This window comes from Oncorhynchus masou, unplaced genomic scaffold, assembly GCF_036934945.1.
Source record: "Oncorhynchus masou masou isolate Uvic2021 unplaced genomic scaffold, UVic_Omas_1.1 unplaced_scaffold_747, whole genome shotgun sequence".
In the NCBI taxonomy this organism is placed as follows: Eukaryota; Metazoa; Chordata; class Actinopteri; order Salmoniformes; family Salmonidae; genus Oncorhynchus; species Oncorhynchus masou.
In genome coordinates, this window is record NW_027013929.1 from 107,501 (window position 1) to 129,212 (window position 21,712).

At 51.9% G+C, this 21,712-nt stretch overlaps 1 protein-coding gene across 5 annotated transcripts in view; it reads right to left on the reverse strand.

The window, feature by feature from the left end:
* The window catches only part of LOC135537294 (epidermal growth factor receptor kinase substrate 8-like), a 143,388-nt gene that overhangs the window by 94,518 nt on the left and 27,158 nt on the right, over positions 1–21,712 (reverse strand). The window contains exon 2 of one of the 5 annotated variants that reach the window (XM_064963488.1): positions 20,716–20,821. The exons of the other annotated variants lie outside the window; for them this stretch is intronic. The gene's annotated coding sequence lies outside the window, so the exon portion shown is untranslated. The remainder of the gene's footprint in view (positions 1–20,715; positions 20,822–21,712) is intronic. 5 annotated transcript variants of the gene reach the window in all.

Sequence of the window (21,712 nt, forward strand, 5' to 3'; positions counted from 1 at the left end):
GCTACACAGCCCTGTCACCTAGCTACACAGCCCTGTCACCTAGCTACACAGCCCTGTCACCTAGCTACACAGCCCTGTCACCTAGCTACACAGCCCTGTCACCTAGCTACACAGCCCTGTAACCTAGCTACACAGCCCTGTAACCTAGCTACACAGCCCTGTAACCTAGCTACACAGCCCTGTCACCTAGCTACACAGCCCTGTAACCTAGCTACACAGCCCTGTAACCTAGCTACACAGCCCTGTAACCTAGCTACACAGCCCTGTAACCTAGCTACACAGCCCTGTCACCTAGCTACACAGCCCTGTCACCTAGCTACACAGCCCTGTAACCTAGCTACACAGCCCTGTAACCTAGCTACACAGCCATGTCACCTAGCTACACAGCCCTGTCACCTAACTACACAGCCCTGTCACCTAGCTACACAGCCCTGTAACCTAGCTACACAGCCCTGTCACCTAGCTACACAGCCCTGTCACCTAGCTACACAGCCCTGTCACCTAGCTACACAGCCCTGTCACCTAGCTACACAGCCCTGTCACCTAGCTACACAGCCCTGTCACCTAGCTACACAGCCCTGTCACCTAGCTACACAGCCCTGTCACCTAGCTACACAGCCCTGTCACCTAGCTACACAGCCCTGTCACCTAACTACACAGCCCTGTCACCTAGCTACACAGCCCTGTAACCTAGCTACACAGCCCTGTCACCTAGCTACACAGCCCTGTCACCTAACTACACAGCCCTGTCACCTAGCTACACAGCCCTGTCACCTAGCTACACAGCCCTGTCAGGAGGAATGGGTCAAAATTCAGCCAACTTATTGTGGGAAGCTTGTGGAAGGCTACCCAAAATGTTTGACCCAAGTTAAACAATTTAAAGGCAATGCTACCAAATACTAATTGAGTGTATGTAAACTTCTGACCCACTGGGAATGTGATGAAAGAAATAAAAGCTGAAATAAATAATTCTCTACTATTATTCTGACATTTCACATTCTTAAAATAAAGTGGTGACCCTACCTGACCTAAGACAGCGAATGTTTACTATGATTAAATGTCAGGAATAGTACTGAGTTTAAATGTATTTGGCTAAGGTGTATGTAAACTTCTGACTTCAACTGTATACTAACCAGACTATACAGCTGATGCTACTGTAGGTATATCTATAATAACCAGACTACAGACTGAGTGCTAGGCTACTGTAGGTATATCTATAATAACCAGACTATAGACTGAGTGCTAGGCTACTGTAGGTAGATCTATAATAACCAGACTACAGACTGAGTGCTAGGCTACTGTAGGTAGATCTATAATAACCAGACTACAGACTGAGCGCTAGGCTACTGTAGGTAGATCTATAATAACCAGACTATAGACTGAGCGCTAGGCTACTGTAGGTAGATCTATAATAACCAGACTACAGACTGAGCGCTAGGCTACTGTAGGTAGATCTATAATAACCAGACTACAGACTGAGCGCTAGGCTACTGTAGGTAGATCTATAATAACCAGACTACAGACTGAGCGCTAGGCTACTGTAGGTAGATCTATAATAACCAGACTACAGACTGAGCGCTAGGCTACTGTAGGTAGATCTATAATAACCAGACTACAGACTGAGCGCTAGGCTACTGTAGGTAGATCTATAATAACCAGACTATAGACTGAGCGCTAGGCTACTGTAGGTAGATCTATAATAACCAGACTACAGACTGAGCGCTAGGCTACTGTAGGTAGATCTATAATAACCAGACTACAGACTGAGCGCTAGGCTACTGTAGGTAGATCTATAATAACCAGACTACAGACTGAGTGCTAGGCTACTGTAGGTAGATCTATAATAACCAGACTACAGACTGAGCGCTAGGCTACTGTAGGTAGATCTATAATAACCAGACTATAGACTGAGCGCTAGGCTACTGTAGGTAGACCTATAATAACCAGACTACAGACTGAGTGCTAGGCTACTGTAGGTAGATCTATAATAACCAGACTATAGACTGAGTGCTAGGCTACTGTAGGTAGACCTATAATAACCAGACTATAGACTGAGCGCTAGGCTACTGTAGGTAGACCTATAATAACCAGACTACAGACTGAGTGCTAGGCTACTGTAGGTAGATCTATAATAACCAGACTATAGACTGAGTGCTAGGCTACTGTAGGTAGACCTATAATAACCAGACTACAGACTGAGCGCTAGGCTACTGTAGGTATATCTATAATAACCAGACTATAGACTGAGTGCTAGGCTACTGTAGGTAGATCTATAATAACCAGACTACAGACTGAGTGCTAGGCTACTGTAGGTAGATCTATAATAACCAGACTACAGACTGAGCGCTAGGCTACTGTAGGTAGATCTATAATAACCAGACTATAGACTGAGCGCTAGGCTACTGTAGGTAGATCTATAATAACCAGACTACAGACTGAGCGCTAGGCTACTGTAGGTAGATCTATAATAACCAGACTACAGACTGAGCGCTAGGCTACTGTAGGTAGATCTATAATAACCAGACTACAGACTGAGCGCTAGGCTACTGTAGGTAGATCTATAATAACCAGACTACAGACTGAGCGCTAGGCTACTGTAGGTAGATCTATAATAACCAGACTACAGACTGAGCGCTAGGCTACTGTAGGTAGATCTATAATAACCAGACTATAGACTGAGCGCTAGGCTACTGTAGGTAGATCTATAATAACCAGACTACAGACTGAGCGCTAGGCTACTGTAGGTAGATCTATAATAACCAGACTACAGACTGAGCGCTAGGCTACTGTAGGTAGATCTATAATAACCAGACTACAGACTGAGTGCTAGGCTACTGTAGGTAGATCTATAATAACCAGACTACAGACTGAGCGCTAGGCTACTGTAGGTAGATCTATAATAACCAGACTATAGACTGAGTGCTAGGCTACTGTAGGTAGACCTATAATAACCAGACTACAGACTGAGTGCTAGGCTACTGTAGGTAGATCTATAATAACCAGACTATAGACTGAGTGCTAGGCTACTGTAGGTAGACCTATAATAACCAGACTACAGACTGAGTGCTAGGCTACTGTAGGTAGATCTATAATAACCAGACTACAGACTGAGTGCTAGACTACTGTACTGTAACTTATTTGTATTCCCAGGTAGGAACAGAGATCAAAGCTGACTTTATTTGCCAACTCAGAGCCGTAATGGATGCTATTATTACCTGTGGCTGATACATGAAAGATTAGACTTCAATATATTGACTGGATAAGCAGAGGGGAAGGGCCTAAAGCTGCTATGGAAATGGACAGAAAACAGGTTGTGAAGGTCAGATATAGTCGTTCAGAGAGGCTATGTAACACAGAGAGAGAGACAAGGATTCAGGATGTCCGTGCAGCAGAGAGGCTATGTAACACAGAGAGAGAGACAAGGATTCAGGATGTCCGTGCTGCAGAGAGGCTATGTAACACAGAGAGAGAGACAAGGATTCAGGATGTCCGTGCTGCAGAGAGGCTATGTAACACAGAGAGAGAGACAAGGATTCAGGATGTCCGTGCTGCAGAGAGGCTATGTAACACAGAGAGAGAGACAAGGATTCAGGATGTCCGTGCAGCAGAGAGGCTATGTAACACAGAGAGAGAGACAAGGATTCAGGATGTCCGTGCTGCAGAGAGGCTATGTAACACAGAGAGAGAGACAAGGATTCAGGATGTCCGTGCTGCAGAGAGGCTATGTAACACAGAGAGAGAGACAAGGATTCAGGATGTCCGTGCTGCAGAGAGGCTATGTAACACAGAAAGAGAGACAAGGATTCAGGATGTCCGTGCTGCAGAGAGGCTATGTAACACAGAGAGAGAGACAAGGATTCAGGATGTCCGTGCTGCAGAGAGGCTATGTAACACAGAGAGAGAGACAAGGATTCAGGATGTCCGTGCTGCAGAGAGGCTATGTAACACAGAGAGAGAGACAAGGATTCAGGATGTCCGTGCTGCAGAGAGGCTATGTAACACAGAGAGAGAGACAAGGATTCAGGATGTCCGTGCTGCAGAGAGGCTATGTAACACAGAGAGAGAGACAAGGATTCAGGATGTCCGTGCTGCAGAGAGGCTATGTAACACAGAGAGAGAGACAAGGATTCAGGATGTCCATGCTGCAGAGAGGCTATGTAACACAGAGAGAGAGACAAGGATTCAGGATGTCCGTGCTGCAGAGAGGCTATGTAACACAGAGAGAGAGACAAGGATTCAGGATGTCCGTGCTGCAGAGAGGCTATGTAACACAGAGAGAGAGACAAGGATTCAGGATGTCCGTGCTGCAGAGAGGCTATGTAACACAGAGAGAGAGACAAGGATTCAGGATGTCCGTGCAGCAGAGAGGCTATGTAACACAGAGAGAGAGACAAGGATTCAGGATGTCCGTGCTGCAGAGAGGCTATGTAACACAGAGAGAGAGACAAGGATTCAGGATGTCCGTGCTGCAGAGAGGCTATGTAACACAGAGAGAGAGACAAGGATTCAGGATGTCCGTGCTGCAGAGAGGCTATGTAACACAGAAAGAGAGACAAGGATTCAGGATGTCCGTGCTGCAGAGAGGCTATGTAACACAGAGAGAGAGAGACAAGGATTCAGGATGTCCGTGCAGCAGAGAGGCTATGTAACACAGAGAGAGAGACAAGGATTCAGGATGTCCGTGCTGCAGAGAGGCTATGTAACACAGAGAGAGAGCCAAGGATTCAGGATGTCCGTGCTGCAGAGAGGCTATGTAACACAGAGAGAGAGACAAGGATTCAGGATGTCCGTGCTGCAGAGAGGCTATGTAACACAGAGAGAGAGAGACAAGGATTCAGGATGTCCGTGCTGCAGAGAGGCTATGTAACACAGAGAGAGAGACAAGGATTCAGGATGTCCGTGCTGCAGAGAGGCTATGTAACACAGAGAGAGAGACAAGGATTCAGGATGTCCGTGCTGCAGAGAGGCTATGTAACACAGAGAGAGAGACAAGGATTCAGGATGTCCGTGCAGCAGAGAGGCTATGTAACACAGAGAGAGAGACAAGGATTCAGGATGTCCGTGCAGCAGAGAGGCTATGTAACACAGAGAGAGAGACAAGGATTCAGGATGTCCGTGCTGCAGAGAGGCTATGTAACACAGAGAGAGAGAAGGATTCAGGATGTCCGTGCAGCAGAGAGGCTATGTAACACAGAGAGAGAGACAAGGATTCAGGATGTCCGTGCAGCAGAGAGGCTATGTAACACAGAGAGAGAGACAAGGATTCAGGATGTCCGTGCTGCAGAGAGGCTATGTAACACAGAGAGAGAGACAAGGATTCAGGATGTCCGTGCTGCAGAGAGGCTATGTAACACAGAGAGAGAGACAAGGATTCAGGATGTCCGTGCTGCATATAACAGGTTTAATGAGAGCCACACAGCTCTGTATCACTGTTTACCCTGGGAGGGGCTGGAGGCAGGGCTGGAAGCAGGGTAGGGGGCTGGAAGCAGGACAACAGGATGAAGGCTGGAGGCGGGAGGCAGGGTAGGTAGCTGAGCAGGAGGCTGAAGTTTAGAAACAGGACAGGAGGCAGAAGGCTAGAGGCTGGAGGCAGTGCAGGAGGCAGTGCTGGAGGTAGGGCAGGAGGCTGGGCTGGAGGATGGGCTGAAGGCTGGAGGTAGGGCAGGAGGCTGGGCTGGAGGATGGGCTGAAGGCTGGAGGCAGGGCTAAACGCAAAGCTGGGGACTGGGCAGGACCCTGGGCTGTGCTAAAGACAGGGCAGGAGGCTGGGCTAAAGACAGGGCATGAGGCTGGGCAGGAGGCTGGGCTAAAGACAGGGCAGGAGGCTGGGCAGGAGGCTGGGCTAAAGACAGGGCAGGAGGCTAGGCAGGAGGCTGGGCTAAAGACAGGGCATGAGGCTGGGCAGGAGGCTGGGCTAAAGACAGGGCATGAGGCTGGGCAGGATGCCGGCTTAAAGACAGGGCATGAGGCTAGGCAGGACACTGAAATGGGCTAAAGACAGGGCAGGAGGCTGGGCAGGACGCTGGGCTAAAGACAGGGCATGAGGCTGGGCAGGAGGCTAGGCTAAAGACAGGGCAGGAGGCTGGGCTAAAGACAGGGCAGGAGGCTGGGCAGGAGGCTGGGCTAAAGACAGGGCAGGAGGCTGGGCTAAAGACAGGGCAGGAGGCTGTGCAGGAGGCTGGGCTAAAGACAGGGCAGGAGGCTGGGCTAAAGACAGGGCAGGAGGCTGGGCAGGAGGCTGGGCTAAAGACAGGGCAGGAGGCTGGGCAGGAGGCTGGGCTAAAGACAGGGCAGGAGGCTGGGCAGGAGGCTGGGCTAAAGACAGGGCATGAGGCTGGGCAGGACACCTGGCTGGGTTAAAGACAGGGCATGAGGCTGGGCAGGAGGCTGGGCTAAAGACAGGGCATGAGGCTGGGCAGGAGGCTGGGCTAAAGACAGGGCAGGAGGCTGGGCAGGAGGCTGGGCTAAAGACAGGGCATGAGGCTGGGCAGGAGGCTGGGCTAAAGACAGGGCAGGAGGCTGGGCAGGAGGCTGGGCTAAAGACAGGGCATGAGGCTGGGCAGGAGGCTGGGCTAAAGACAGGGCAGGAGGCTGGGCAGGAGGCTGGGCTAAAGACAGGGCATGAGACTGGGAAGGAGGCTGGGCTGGTTTAAAGACAGGGGAGGAGGCTGGGCAGGAGGCTGGGCTAAAGACAGGGCATGAGGCTGGGCAGGAGGCTGGGCTAAAGACAGGGCAGGAGGCTGGGCAGGAGGCTGGGCTAAAGACAGGGCATGAGACTGGGAAGGAGGCTGGGCTGGTTTAAAGACAGGGGAGGAGGCTGGGCTGGTTTAAAGACAGGGGAGGAGGCTGGGCTGGTTTAAAGACAGGGCAGGAGGCTGGGCAGGAGGCTGGGCTGGTTTAAAGACAGGGGAGGAGGCTGGGCAGGAGGCTGGTTTAAAGACAGGGGAGGAGGCTGGGCTGACACAATGGCCACTGTGTTTTCACTCTCTATCTCTCCTGGTCCTTTCCACAAGCAGATTCCAACCATTCAATTATTAACCAGAAAGAAAATGTGATTGGTTGGTTGGTTGGTTGGTTGGTTGGTTGGTGTGTGGTGTGTGGTGTGTGGTGTGTGTGTGTGTGAGTGTGTGTGTGTGTGTGTGAGAGCCATTGTGACATTGCCATGGCAAAACAGAACCACCTGCAAATAAATGAGCCAGCCAATAATATTGACCGCATCGCTGCTTTAATCTGACATCAATAGGAATGGAATGGAAGTCCAAACCACTGGACCATTCTGGGGGCTACATCCCACATGGCTCCCCATTCTCTACCACTGGAACATTCTGGGGGCTACATCCCACCCCATTCTCTACCACTGGACCATTGTGGGGGCTACATCCCACATGGCTCCCCATTCTCTACCACGGGACCATTCTGGGGGCTACACCCCACCCCATTCTCTACCACTGGACCATTCTGGGGGCTACATCCCACCCCATTCTCTACCACTGGACCATTCTGGGGGCTACATCCCACATGGCTCCCCATTCTCTACCGCTGGACCAATCTGGGGCTACATCCCACATGGCTCCCCATTCTCTACCGCTGGACCATTCTGGAGGCTACATCCCACATGGCTACACATTCACTACCACTGGACCATTCTGGGGGCTACATCCCACATGGCTCCCCATTCTCTACCACTGGACCATTCTGGCGCTACATCCCACATGGCTCCCCATTCTCTACCACTGGACCATTCTGGAGGCTACATCCCACCCCATTCTCTACCGCTGGACCATTCTGGAGGCTACATCCCACATGCCTCCCCATTCTCTACCACTGGACCATTCTGGAGCTACATCCCACATGGCTCCCCATGCTCTACCACTGGACCATTCTGGGGCTACATCCCACATGGCTCCCCATTCTCTACCACTGGACCATTCTGGGGCTACATCCCACATGGCTCCTCAATATCTACCACTGGACCATTCTGGGGCTACATCCCACATGGCTCAACATTCACTACCGCTGGACCATTCTGGGGGCTACATCCCACATGGCTCCCCATTCTCTACCGCTGGACCATTCTGGAGGCTACATCCCACATGGCTCCCCATTCTCTACCGCTGGACCAATCTGGAGGCTACATCCCACATGGCTACACATTCACTACCACTGGACCATTCTGGGGGCTACATCCCACATGGCTCCCCATTCTCTACCACTGGACCATTCTGGAGCTACATCCCACATGGCTCCCCATTCTCTACCACTGGACCATTCTGGAGGCTACATCCCACCCCATTCTCTACCGCTGGACCATTCTGGAGGCTACATCCCACATGGCTCCCCATTCTCTACCACTGGACCATTCTGGAGCTACATCCCACATGGCTCCCCATGCTCTACCTCTGGGGCTACATCCCACATGGCTCCCCATTCTCTACCACTGGACCATTCTGGGGCTACATCCCACATGGCTCCTCAATATCTACTAATGGACCATTCTGGGGCTACATCCCACATGGCTCAACATTCACTACCACTGGACCATTCTGGAGGCTACATCCCACATGGCTCCACATTCTCTACCACTGGACCATTCTGGGGGCTACATCCCACATGGCTCCCCATTCTCTACCACTGGACCATTCTGGGGCTACATCCCACATGCCTCCCCATTCTCTACCACTGGACCATTCTGGAGCTACATCCCACATGGCTCCCCATGCTCTACCACTGGACCATTCTGGGGCTACATCCCACATGGCTCCCCATTCTCTACCACTGGACCATTCTGGGGCTACATCCCACATGGCTCCTCAATATCTACCACTGGACCATTCTGGGGCTACATCCCACATGGCTCAACATTCACTACCGCTGGACCATTCTGGGGGGCTACATCCCACATGGCTCCCCATTCTCTACCGCTGGACCATTCTGGAGGCTACATCCCACATGGCTCCCCATTCTCTACCGCTGGACCAATCTGGAGGCTACATCCCACATGGCTACACATTCACTACCACTGGACCATTCTGGGGGCTACATCCCACATGGCTCCCCATTCTCTACCACTGGACCATTCTGGAGCTACATCCCACATGGCTCCCCATTCTCTACCACTGGACCATTCTGGAGGCTACATCCCACCCCATTCTCTACCGCTGGACCATTCTGGAGGCTACATCCCACATGGCTCCCCATTCTCTACCACTGGACCATTCTGGAGCTACATCCCACATGGCTCCCCATGCTCTACCTCTGGGGCTACATCCCACATGGCTCCCCATTCTCTACCACTGGACCATTCTGGGGCTACATCCCACATGGCTCCTCAATATCTACTAATGGACCATTCTGGGGCTACATCCCACATGGCTCAACATTCACTACCACTGGACCATTCTGGAGGCTACATCCCACATGGCTCCACATTCTCTACCACTGGACCATTCTGGGGGCTACATCCCACATGGCTCCCCATTCTCTACCACTGGACCATTCTGGGGCTACATCCCACATCCCACCCCATTCTCTACCACTGGACCATTCTGGAGCTACATCCCACATGGCTCACCATTCACTACCACTGGACCATTCTGGAGACTACATCCCACATGGCTCCCCATTCTCTACAGCTGGACCATTCTGGGGGCTACATCCCACATGGCTCCCCATTCTCTACCACTGGACCATTCTGGAGCTACATCCCACATGGCTCCCCATTCTCTACCACTGGACCATTCTGGAGGCTACATCCCACCCCATTCTCTACCGCTGGACCATTCTGGAGGCTACATCCCACATGGCTCCCCATTCTCTACCACTGGACCATTCTGGAGCTACATCCCACATGGCTCCCCATGCTCTACCTCTGGGGCTACATCCCACATGGCTCCCCATTCTCTACCACTGGACCATTCTGGGGCTACATCCCACATGGCTCCTCAATATCTACTACTGGACCATTCTGGGGCTACATCCCACATGGCTCAACATTCACTACCACTGGACCATTCTGGAGGCTACATCCCACATGGCTCCACATTCTCTACCACTGGACCATTCTGGGGGCTACATCCCACATGGCTCCCCATTCTCTACCACTGGACCATTCTGGGGCTACATCCCACATCCCACCCCATTCTCTACCACTGGACCATTCTGGAGCTACATCCCACATGGCTCACCATTCACTACCACTGGACCATTCTGGAGACTACATCCCACATGGCTCCCCATTCTCTACAGCTGGACCATTCTGGGGGCTACATCCCACATGGCTCCCCATTCTCTACCGCTGGACCATTCTGGGGCTACATCCCACATGGCTCCTCAATATCTACCACTGGACCATTCTGGGGCTACATCCCACATGGCTCCTCAATATCTACCACTGGACCATTCTGGGGCTACATCCCACCCCATTCTCTACCACTGGACCATTCTGGGGCTACATCCCACATGGCTCCCCATTCACTACCACTGGACCATTCTGGAGCTACATTCCACATGGCTCCCCATTCTCTACCACTGGACCATTCTGGGGCTACATCCCACATGGCTCCCCATTCTCTACCACTGGACCATTCTGGGGGCTACATCCCACATGGCTCCCCATTCTCTACCACTGGACCATTCTGGGGCTACATCCCACCCCATTCTCTACCACTGGACCATTCTGGGGCTACATCCCACCCCATTCTCTACTACTGGACCATTCTGGAGCTACATCCCACATGGCTCCCCATTCTCTACCGCTGGACCATTCTGGAGCTACATCCCACATGGCTCCCCATTCTCTACCACTGGACCATTCTGGGGCTACATCCCACATGGCTCACCATTCACTACCACTGGACCATTCTGGAGGCTACATCCCACATGGCTCCCCATTCTCTACCACTGGACCATTCTGGGGCTACATCCCACATGGCTCCCCATTCTCTACCGCTGGACCATTCTGGGGCTACATCCCACATGGCTCCTCAATATCTACCACTGGACCATTCTGGGGCTACATCCCACCCCATTCTCTACCACTGGGCCATTCTGGGGCTACATCCCACATGGCTCCCCATTCTCTACCACTGGACCATTCTGGGGCTACATCCCACCCCATTCTCTACCACTGGACCATTCTGGAGCTACATCCCACATGGCTCCCCATTCTCTACCGCTGGACCATTCTGGAGGCTACATCCCACATGGCTCCCCATTCTCTACCACTGGACCATTCTGGAGCTACATCCCACATGGCTCCCCATTCTCTACCACTGGACCATTCTGGAGCTACATCCCACATGGCTCCCCATTCTCTACCACTGGACAATTCTGGGGCTACATCCCACCCCATTCTCTACCACTGGACCATTCTGGGGCTACATCCCACAGGGCTCCCCATTCTCTACCCCTGGACCATTCTGGGGCTACATCCCACATGGCTCCCCATTCTCTACCACTGGACCATTCTGGGGCTACATCCCACATGGCTCCCCATTCTCTACCACTGGACCATTCTGGGGCTACATCCCACATCCCACCCCATTCTCTACCACTGGACCATTCTGGAGCTACATCCCACATGGCTCCTCAATATCTACCTCTGGAGAGTCTCTAGACATCTGAACCCCTACCTCTGGGGAGTCTCTAGACATCTGAACCCCTACCTCTGGGGAGTCTCTAGACATCTGAACCCCTACCTCTGGGGAGTCTCTAGACATCTGAACCCCTACCTCTGGGGAGTCTCTAGGCATCTGAAGCCCTAGCTCTGGAGAGTCTCTAGACATCTGAACCCCTACCTCTGGGGAGTCTCTAGACATCTGAAACCCTAGCTCTGGGGAGTCTCTATACATATGAAACCCTACCTCTGGAGAGTCTCTAGACATCTGAAACCCTAGCTCTGGGGAGTCTCTAGACATCTGTAACCCTACCTCTGGAGAGCCTCTAGACATCTGAACCCCTACCTCTGGGGAGTCTCTAGACATCTGAAGCCCTAGCTCTGGAGAGTCTCTAGACATCTGAACCCCTACCTCTGGTGAACCCACTTGGTGTTGCAAGAGCCATGTACTACCGACCGTGCCCCACAGAGCCATGTACTACCGACCGAGCCCCACAGAGCCATGTACTACCGACCGTGCCCCACAGAGCCATGTACTACCGACCGAGCCCCACAGAGCCATGTACTACCAACCGAGCCCCACAGAGTCATGTACAACCGACCGTGCCCCACAGAGCCATGTACTACCGACCGAGCCCCACAGAGCCATGTACTACCGACCGTGCCCCACAGAGCCATGTACTACCGACCGAGCCCCACAGAGTCATGTACAACCGACCGTACCCCACAGAGGACCACGACTCCATGTCAGAACAAACAGGAAGGGCAAGAGCCATGTACTACCGACCGAGCCCCACAGAGCCATGTACTACCGACCGTACCCCACAGAGCCATGTACTACCGACCGTGCCCCACAGAGCCATGTACTACCAACCGAGCCCCACAGAGCCCCACAGAGCCATGTACTACCGACCGAGCCCCACAGAGCCATGTACTACCGACCGTGCCCCACAGAGCCATGTACTACCGACCGAGCCCCACAGAGCCCCACAGAGCCATGTACTACCGACCGAGCCCCACAGAGCCATGTACTACCGACCGTGCCCCACAGAGCCATGTACTACCGACCGAGCCCCACAGAGTCATGTACAACCGACCGTGCCCCACAGAGCCATGTACTACCGACCGAGCACCACAGAGCCATGTACTACCGACCGTGCCCCACAGAGCCATGTACTACCGACCGAGCCCCACAGAGCCATGTACTACCGACCGAGCCCCACAGAGCCATGTACTACCGACCGTGCCCCACAGAGCCATGTACTACCGACCGAGCCCCACAGAGCCATGTACTACCGACCGTGCCACACAGAGCCATGTACTACCGACCGTGTCCCACAGGGCCATGTACTACCGACCGAGCCACACAGAGCCATGTACTACCGACCGAGCCCCACAGAGCCCCACAGAGCCATGTACTACCGACCGTGCCCCACAGAGCCATGTACTACCGACCGTGCCCCACAGAGCCATGTACTACCGACCGAGCCCCACAGAGCCATGTACTACCGACCGAGCCCCACAGAGCCATGTACTACCGACCGAGCCCCACAGAGCCATGTACTACCGACCGTGCCCCACAGAGCCATGTACTACCGACCGAGCCCCACAGAGCCATGTACTACCGACCGAGCCCCACAGAGCCATGTACTACCGACCGTGCCCCACAGAGCCATGTACTACCGACCGAGCCCCACAGAGCCATGTACTACCGACCGTACCACACAGAGCCATGTACTACCGATCGTACCCCACAGAGCCATGTACTACCGACCGTACCCCACAGAGCCATGTACTACCGACCGTACCCCACAGAGCCATGTACTACCGACCGTACCCCACAGAGCCATGTACTACCGACCGAGCCCCACAGAGCCATGTACTACCGACCGAGCCCCACAGAGCCATGTACTACCGACCGTACCCCACAGAGCCATGTACTACCGACCGTACCCCACAGAGCCATGTACTACCGACCGAGCCCCACAGAGCCATGTACTACCGACCGAGCCCCACAGAGCCATGTACTACCGACCGAGCCCCACAGAGCCCCACAGAGCCATGTACTACCGACCGTGCCCCACAGAGCCATGTACTACCGACCGTGCCCCACAGAGCCATGTACTACCGACCGTGCCCCACAGAGCCATGTACTACCAACCGTGCCCCACAGAGCCCTGTACTACCGACCGTACCCCACAGAGCCATGTACTACCGACCGTGCCCCACAGAGCCCTGTACTACCGACCGTACCCCACAGAGCCATGTACTACCGACCGTGCCCCACAGAGCCCTGTACTACCGACCGTACCCCACAGAGCCATGTACTACCGACCGAGCCCCACAGAGCCATGTACTACCGACCGTTTCCCACAGAGCCATGTACTACCGACCGTTTCCCACAGAGCCATGTACTACCGACCGTGCCCCACAGAGCCCCACAGAGCCCTGTACTACCGACCGTACCCCACAGAGCCATGTACTACCGACCGAGCCCCACAGAGCCATGTACTACCGACCGTTTCCCACAGAGCCATGTACTACCGACCGTGCCCCACAGAGCCATGTACTACTGACCGAGCCCCACAGAGCCATGTACTACCGACCGAGCCCCACAGAGCCCCACAGAGCCATGTACTACCGACCGTTTCCCACAGAGCCATGTACTACCGACCGTGCCCCACAGAGCCATGTACTACCGACCGTGCCCCACAGAGCCATGTACTACCGACCGTGCCCCACAGAGCCATGTACTACCGACCGTGCCCCACAGAGCCATGTACTACCGACCGTGCCCCACAGAGCCATGTACTACCGACCGTGCCCCACAGAGCCATGTACTACCGACCGAGCCCCACAGAGCCATGTACTACCGACCGAGCCCCACAGAGCCATGTACTACCGACCGAGCCCCACAGAGCCCCACAAAGCCATGTACTATCGACCGAGCCCCACAGAGCCCCACAGAGCCATGTACTACCGACCGTGCCCCACAGAGCCATGTACTACCGACCGTGCCCCACAGAGCCATGTACTACCGACCGAGCCCCACAGAGCCATGTACTACCGACCGAGCCCCACAGAGCCATGTACTACCGACCGAGCCCCACAGAGCCCTGTACTACCGACCGAGCCCCACAGAGCCCTGTACTACCGACCGTACCCCACAGAGCCATGTACTACCGACCGAGCCCCACAGAGCCATGTACTACCGACCGAGCCCCACAGAGCCATGTACTACCGACCGTTACCCACAGAGCCATGTAATACCGACCGAGCCCCACCGAGCCATGTACTACCGACCGTGCCCCACAGAGCCATGTACTACTGACCGAGCCCCACAGAGCCATGTACTACTGACCGAGCCCCACAGAGCCATGTACTACCGACCGAGCCCCACAGAGCCCCACAGAGCCATGTACTACCGACCGTGCCCCACAGAGCCATGTACTACCGACCGTGCCCCACAGAGCCATGTACTACCGACCGTGCCCCACAGAGCCCTGTACTACCGACCGTACCCCACAGAGCCATGTACTACCGACCGAGCCCCACAGAGCCATGTACTACCGAACGAGCCCCACAGAGCCATGTACTATCGACCGAGCCCCACAGAGCCATGTACTACCGACCGAGCCCCACAGAGCCATGTACTACCGACCGTGCCCCACAGAGCAATGTACTACCGACCGTGCCCCACAGAGCCCTGTACTACCGACCGTTCCCCACAGAGCCATGTACTACCGACCGAGCCCCACAGAGCCATGTACTACCGACCGAGCCCCACAGAGCCATGTACTACCGACCGAGCCCCACAGAGCCATGTACTACCGACCGAGCCCCACAGAGCCCCACAAAGCCATGTACTATCGACCGAGCCCCACAGAGCCCCACAGAGCCATGTACTACCGACCGTGCCCCACAGAGCCATGTACTACCGACCGTGCCCCACAGAGCCATGTACTACCGACCGAGCCCCACAGAGCCATGTACTACCGACCGAGCCCCACAGAGCCATGTACTACCGACCGAGCCCCACAGAGCCCTGTACTACCGACCGAGCCCCACAGAGCCCTGTACTACCGACCGTACCCCACAGAGCCATGTACTACCGACCGAGCCCCACAGAGCCATGTACTACCGACCGAGCCCCACAGAGCCATGTACTACCGACCGTTTCCCACAGAGCCATGTACTACCGACCGAGCCCCACAGAGCCATGTACTACCGACCGTGCCCCACAGAGCCATGTACTACTGACCGAGCCCCACAGAGCCATGTACTACTGACCGAGCCCCACAGAGCCATGTACTACCGACCGAGCCCCACAGAGCCCCACAGAGCCATGTACTACCGACCGTGCCCCACAGAGCCATGTACTACCGACCGTGCCCCACAGAGCCATGTACTACCGACCGTGCCCCACAGAGCCCTGTACTACCGACCGTACCCCACAGAGCCATGTACTACCGACCGAGCCCCACAGAGCCATGTACTACCGAACGCAGGCCCCACAGAGCCATGTACTATCGACCGAGCCCCACAGAGCCATGTACTACCGACCGAGCCCCACAGAGCCATGTACTACCGACCGTGCCCCACAGAGCAATGTACTACCGACCGTGCCCCACAGAGCCCTGTACTACCGACCGTACCCCACAGAGCCATGTACTACCGACCGAGCCCCACAGAGCCATGTACTACCGACCGAGCCCCACAGAGCCATGTACTACCGAACGAGCCCCACAGAGCCATGTACTACCGACCGAGCCCCACAGAGCCATGTATTACCGACCGAGCCCCACAGAGCCATGTACTACCAACCGAGCCCCACAGAGCCATGTACTACCGACCGAGCCCCACAGAGCCCCACAGAGCCATGTACTACCGACCGAGCCCCACAGAGCCCCACAGAGCCATGTACTACCGACCGTGCCCCACAGAGCCATGTACCACCGACCGTGCCCCACAGAGCCATGTACTACCGACCGAGCCCCACAGAGCCATGTACTACCGACCGAGCCCCACAGAGCCATGTACTACCGACCGAGCCCCACAGAGCCATGTACTACCGACCGAGCACCACAGAGCCATGTACTACCGACCGTGCCCCACAGAGCCATGTACTACCGACCGAGCCCCACAGAGCCATGTACTACCGACCGTTTCCCACAGAGCCATGTACTACCGACCGTGCCCCACAGAGCCATGTACTACCGACCGTGCCCCACAGAGCCATGTACTACTGACCGAGCCCCACAGAGCCATGTACTACCGACCGAGCCCCACAGAGCCCCACAGAGCCATGTACTACCGACCGTGCCCCACAGAGCCATGTACTACCGACCAAGCCCCACAGAGCCATGTACTACCGACCGAACCCCACAGAGCCATGTACTACCGACCGTACCCCACAGAGCCATGTACTACCGACCGTGCCCCACAGAGCCATGTACTACCGACCGAGCCCCACAGAGCCATGTACTACCGACCGAGCCCCACAGAGGACCACGACTCCAGAACAAACAGGAAGGACAAGCTTCCCTCAGCTCCGTGTCTGAGGAACAACAACATCATGATAACTTCTCCTGATGACAGATTGTTCTGTATGACCAGACCAGATCTGCTAGTTTTAAAACCACTTCCCTTCCCGGTGACGTTATTCTCTAAACAAACCGTCCACGACTTCCAGAAGAGGAAGTGACATGCTATATTAGCGTACCTCAGTAACATCACATCATGCAGTTGAATGTAAACAGGTTGTTGTCAACAAACTTCCCCTGTCGTCCTGTACTCGCCTGGAGGCTCAGAGCTTCAAGATATATTCCCAAATGGCACCCTGTTCCCTATGAAGTGCACTACTTTAGACCAGGGACCTATGGCACCTTGTTCCCTACGAAGTGCACTACTTTCGACCAGGGCCCTATGGCACCCTGTTCCCTACAAAGTGCACTACTTTAGACCAGGGCCCTATGGCACCCTGTTCCCTACGAAGTGCACTACTTTAGACCAGGGCCCTATGGCATCCTGTTCCCTACGAAGTGCACTACTTTAGACTAGGGCCCTATGGCATCCTGTTCCCTACGAAGTGCACTACTTTAGACCAGGGCCCTATGGCATCCTGTTCCCTACGAAGTGCACTACTTTAGACCAGGGCCCTATGGCACCCTGTTCCCTATGAAGTGCACTACTTTAGACCAGGGCCCTATGGCATCCTGTTCCCTACGAAGTGCACTACTTTAGACCAGGGCCCTATGGCACCCTGTTCCATATGAAGTGCACTACTTTAGACCAGGACCCTGTTGGAATACTGTGCCATTTGGGACACAGTCTTAATCTCCTATCAAACTATGTCCATCATGTTGTCTAGTAGGAGGCAGCCATGTTGTTTTTCTGCCTGTCAAGTCATCTTCCTCCTAATAGGATCAACTGCATCACGCGTCTGATGAAGACTCATATCACTATGTGGCGAAGACTAACCTCCACCGTCAAACACACTAACGTCAGCTTGAGCTCCTTACGTTATCTCTGCTAAATCCCTCAGATCTCAAACCCGGCTGCCGGCGAGAGCTCATTTTAATTTCAGAGGCATGAGGGAGACCAGAGAGAACAGACAAGAGGTAAATAAGTTCATGAGGAAAACCAAACAAATTGAAAACCAACAACCAATATTTCAACCAGTATAAAAGTACGACTAGCTGTGTGAAAGTCTTGGACAGAACATCAGCTGTCAGTGAACAGAGGATCCTGAATGAGACAACACTCCTAGGTGACACCTTCCTCCATGGTCAGTGACATAGAAAGCTCTCCTGTATCGTCCAACATGTACAGAGTCTACCTGCATAATGGAACATTACACACAGTTACTATGTATCTCACTGTCTGTTCTGTGTTCCTCTCCCTGAACACACAGTAACTATGTATCTTAATGTCTGTTCTGTGTTCCTCTCCCTGTATAATGGAACATTACACACAGTTACTATGTATCTTACTGTCTGTTCTGTGTTCCTCTCCCTGTATAATGGAACATTACACACAGTTACTATGTATCTTACTGTCTGTTCTGTGTTCCTCTCCCTGAACACACAGTTACTATGTATCTTACTGTCTGTTCTGTGTTCCTCTCCCTGTATAATGGAACATTACACACAGTTACTATGTATCTTACTGTCTGTTCTGTGTTCCTCTCCCTGTATAATGGAACATTACACACAGTTACTATGTATCTTACTGTCTGTTCTGTGTTCCTCTCCCTGAACACACAGTTACTATGTATCTTACTGTCTGTTCTGTGTTCCTCTCCCTGTATAATGGAACATTACACACAGTTACTATGTATCTTATTGTCTGTTCTGTGTTCCTCTCCCTGAACACACAGTTACTATGTATCTTAATGTCTGTTCTGTGTTCCTCTCCCTGTATAATGGAACATTACACACAGTTACTATGTATCTTACTGTCTGTTCTGTGTTCCTCTCCCTGTATAATGGAACATTACACACAGTTACTATGTATCTCACTGTCTGTTCTGTGTTCCTCTCCCTGAACACACAGTTACTATGTATCTTACTGTCTGTTCTGTGTTCCTCTCCCTGTATAATGGAACATTACACACAGTTACTATGTATCTTACTGTCTGTTCTGTGTTCCTCTCCCTGAACACACAGTTACTATGTATCTTATTGTCTGTTCTGTGTTCCTCTCCCTGTATAATGGAACATTACACACAGTTACTATGTATCTTACTGTCTGTTCTGTGTTCCTCTCCCTGTATAATGGAACATTACACACAGTTGCTATGTATCTTACTGTCTGTTCTGTGTGCCTCTCCCTGAACACACAGTTACTATGTATCTTATTGTCTGTTCTGTGTTCCTCTCCCTGTATAATGGAACATTACACACAGTTACTATGTATCTTACTGTCTGTTCTGTGTTCCTCTCCCTGAACACACAGTTACTATGTATCTTATTGTCTGTTCTGTGTTCCTCTCCCTGTATAATGGAACATTACACACAGTTACTATGTATCTTACTGTCTGTTCTGTGTCCTCTCCCTGTATAATGGAACATTACACACAGTTACTATGTATCTTATTGTCTGTTCTGTGTTCCTCTCCCTGAACACACAGTAACTATGTATCTTAATGTCTGTTCTGTGTTCCTCTCCCTGTATAATGGAACATTACACACAGTTACTATGTATCTTACTGTCTGTTCTGTGTTCCTCTCCCTGTATAATGGAACATTACACACAGTTACTATGTATCTTACTGTCTGTTCTGTGTTCCTCTCCCTGAACACACAGTTACTATGTATCTCACTGTCTGTTCTGTGTTCCTCTCCCTGTATAATGGAACATTACACACAGTTACTATGTATCTTACTGTCTGTTCTGTGTTCCTCTCCCTGTATAATGGAACATTACACACAGTTACTATGTATCTTACTGTCTGTTCTGTGTTCCTCTCGCTGAACACACATTTACTATGTATCTTACTGTCTGTTCTGTGTTCCTCTCCCTGTATAATGGAACATTACACACAGTTACTATGTATCTTACTGTCTGTTCTGTGTTCCTCTCCCTGAACACACAGTTACTATGTATCTCACTGTCTGTTCTGTGTTCCTCTCCCTGAACACACAGTTACTATGTATCTTACTGTCTGTTCTGTGTTCCTCTCCCTGAACACACAGTTACTATGTATCTTAATGTCTGTTCTGTGTTCCTCTCCCTGTATAATGGAACATTACACACAGTTACTATGTATCTTACTGTCTGTTCTGTGTTCCTCTCCCTGAACACACAGTTACTATGTATCTTAATGTCTGTTCTGTGTTCCTCTCCCTGTATAATGGAACATTACACACAGTTACTATGTATCTTACTGTCTGTTCTGTGTTCCTCTCCCTGAACACACAGTTACTATGTATCTCACTGTCTGTTCTGTGTTCCTCTCCCTGTATAATGGAACATTACACACAGTTACTATGTATCTCACTGTCTGTTCTGTGTTCCTCTCCCTGAACACACAGTTACTATGTATCTCACTGTCTGTTCTGTGTTCCTCTCCCTGAACACACAGTTACTATGTATCTTACTGTCTGTTTTGTGTTCCTCTTCCTGCTGATATTCCTTCCTCTGTTGTTATCCTGATAGTTAGTGTCTCAACACACAGGGTAGCAGGCGCTGTGTCTCCCACTGTCTCTGGACGGAAAGAGGATTGGGAAGATTTATATCCACACACACACACACGCACACACACACACACACTAATCCTCACCTCATCCTCTTCCTCCTGAGCAACGCATGCTGGGATATGAAGAGGAAAGGGAGATTGTGTGTGTGTGTGTGTGTGTGTGTGTGTGTGTTGTATGAGCTGGTTAGCCATTACCAGGTCAGTCGGTTGGTAAATTAACTTCCATTCTGTCCAACAATGACACTTCACAAGTTCACTAGTCCAAAATGGACTAACTTTGTTCTGACCCGGTATTTTGACCCAAGATGAACCGACTGAAACATCACTGATTTATTTTCCACGGCCAGTACAAATGGGTACTGTGTCTCTATTACAGTAGTCTATATACTGTGTCTCTATTACAGTAGTCTATTACAGTAGTCTATTACAGTAGTCTATTACAGTAGTCTATATACTGTGTCTCTATTGTAGTAGTCTATTACAGTAGTCTATATACTGTGTCTCTATTACAGTAGTCTATTACAGTAGTCTATTACAGTAGTCTATATACTGTGTCTCTATTATAGTAGTCTATATACTGTGTCTCTATTACAGTAGTCTATTATAGTAGTCTATTATAGTAGTCTATATACTGTGTCTCTATTATAGTAGTCTATTATAGTAGTCTATTATAGTAGTCTATTACAGTAGTCTATTACAGTAGTCTATTACAGTAGTCTATTACAGTAGTCTATTACAGTAGTCTATTACAGTAGTCTATTACAGTAGTCTATTACAGTAGTCTATTAAATTAGTCTATATACTGTGTCTCTATTACAGTAGTATATTAAAGTAGTCTATTATAGTAGTCTATATACTGTGTCTCTATTACAGTAGTCTATTATAGTAGTATATTATAG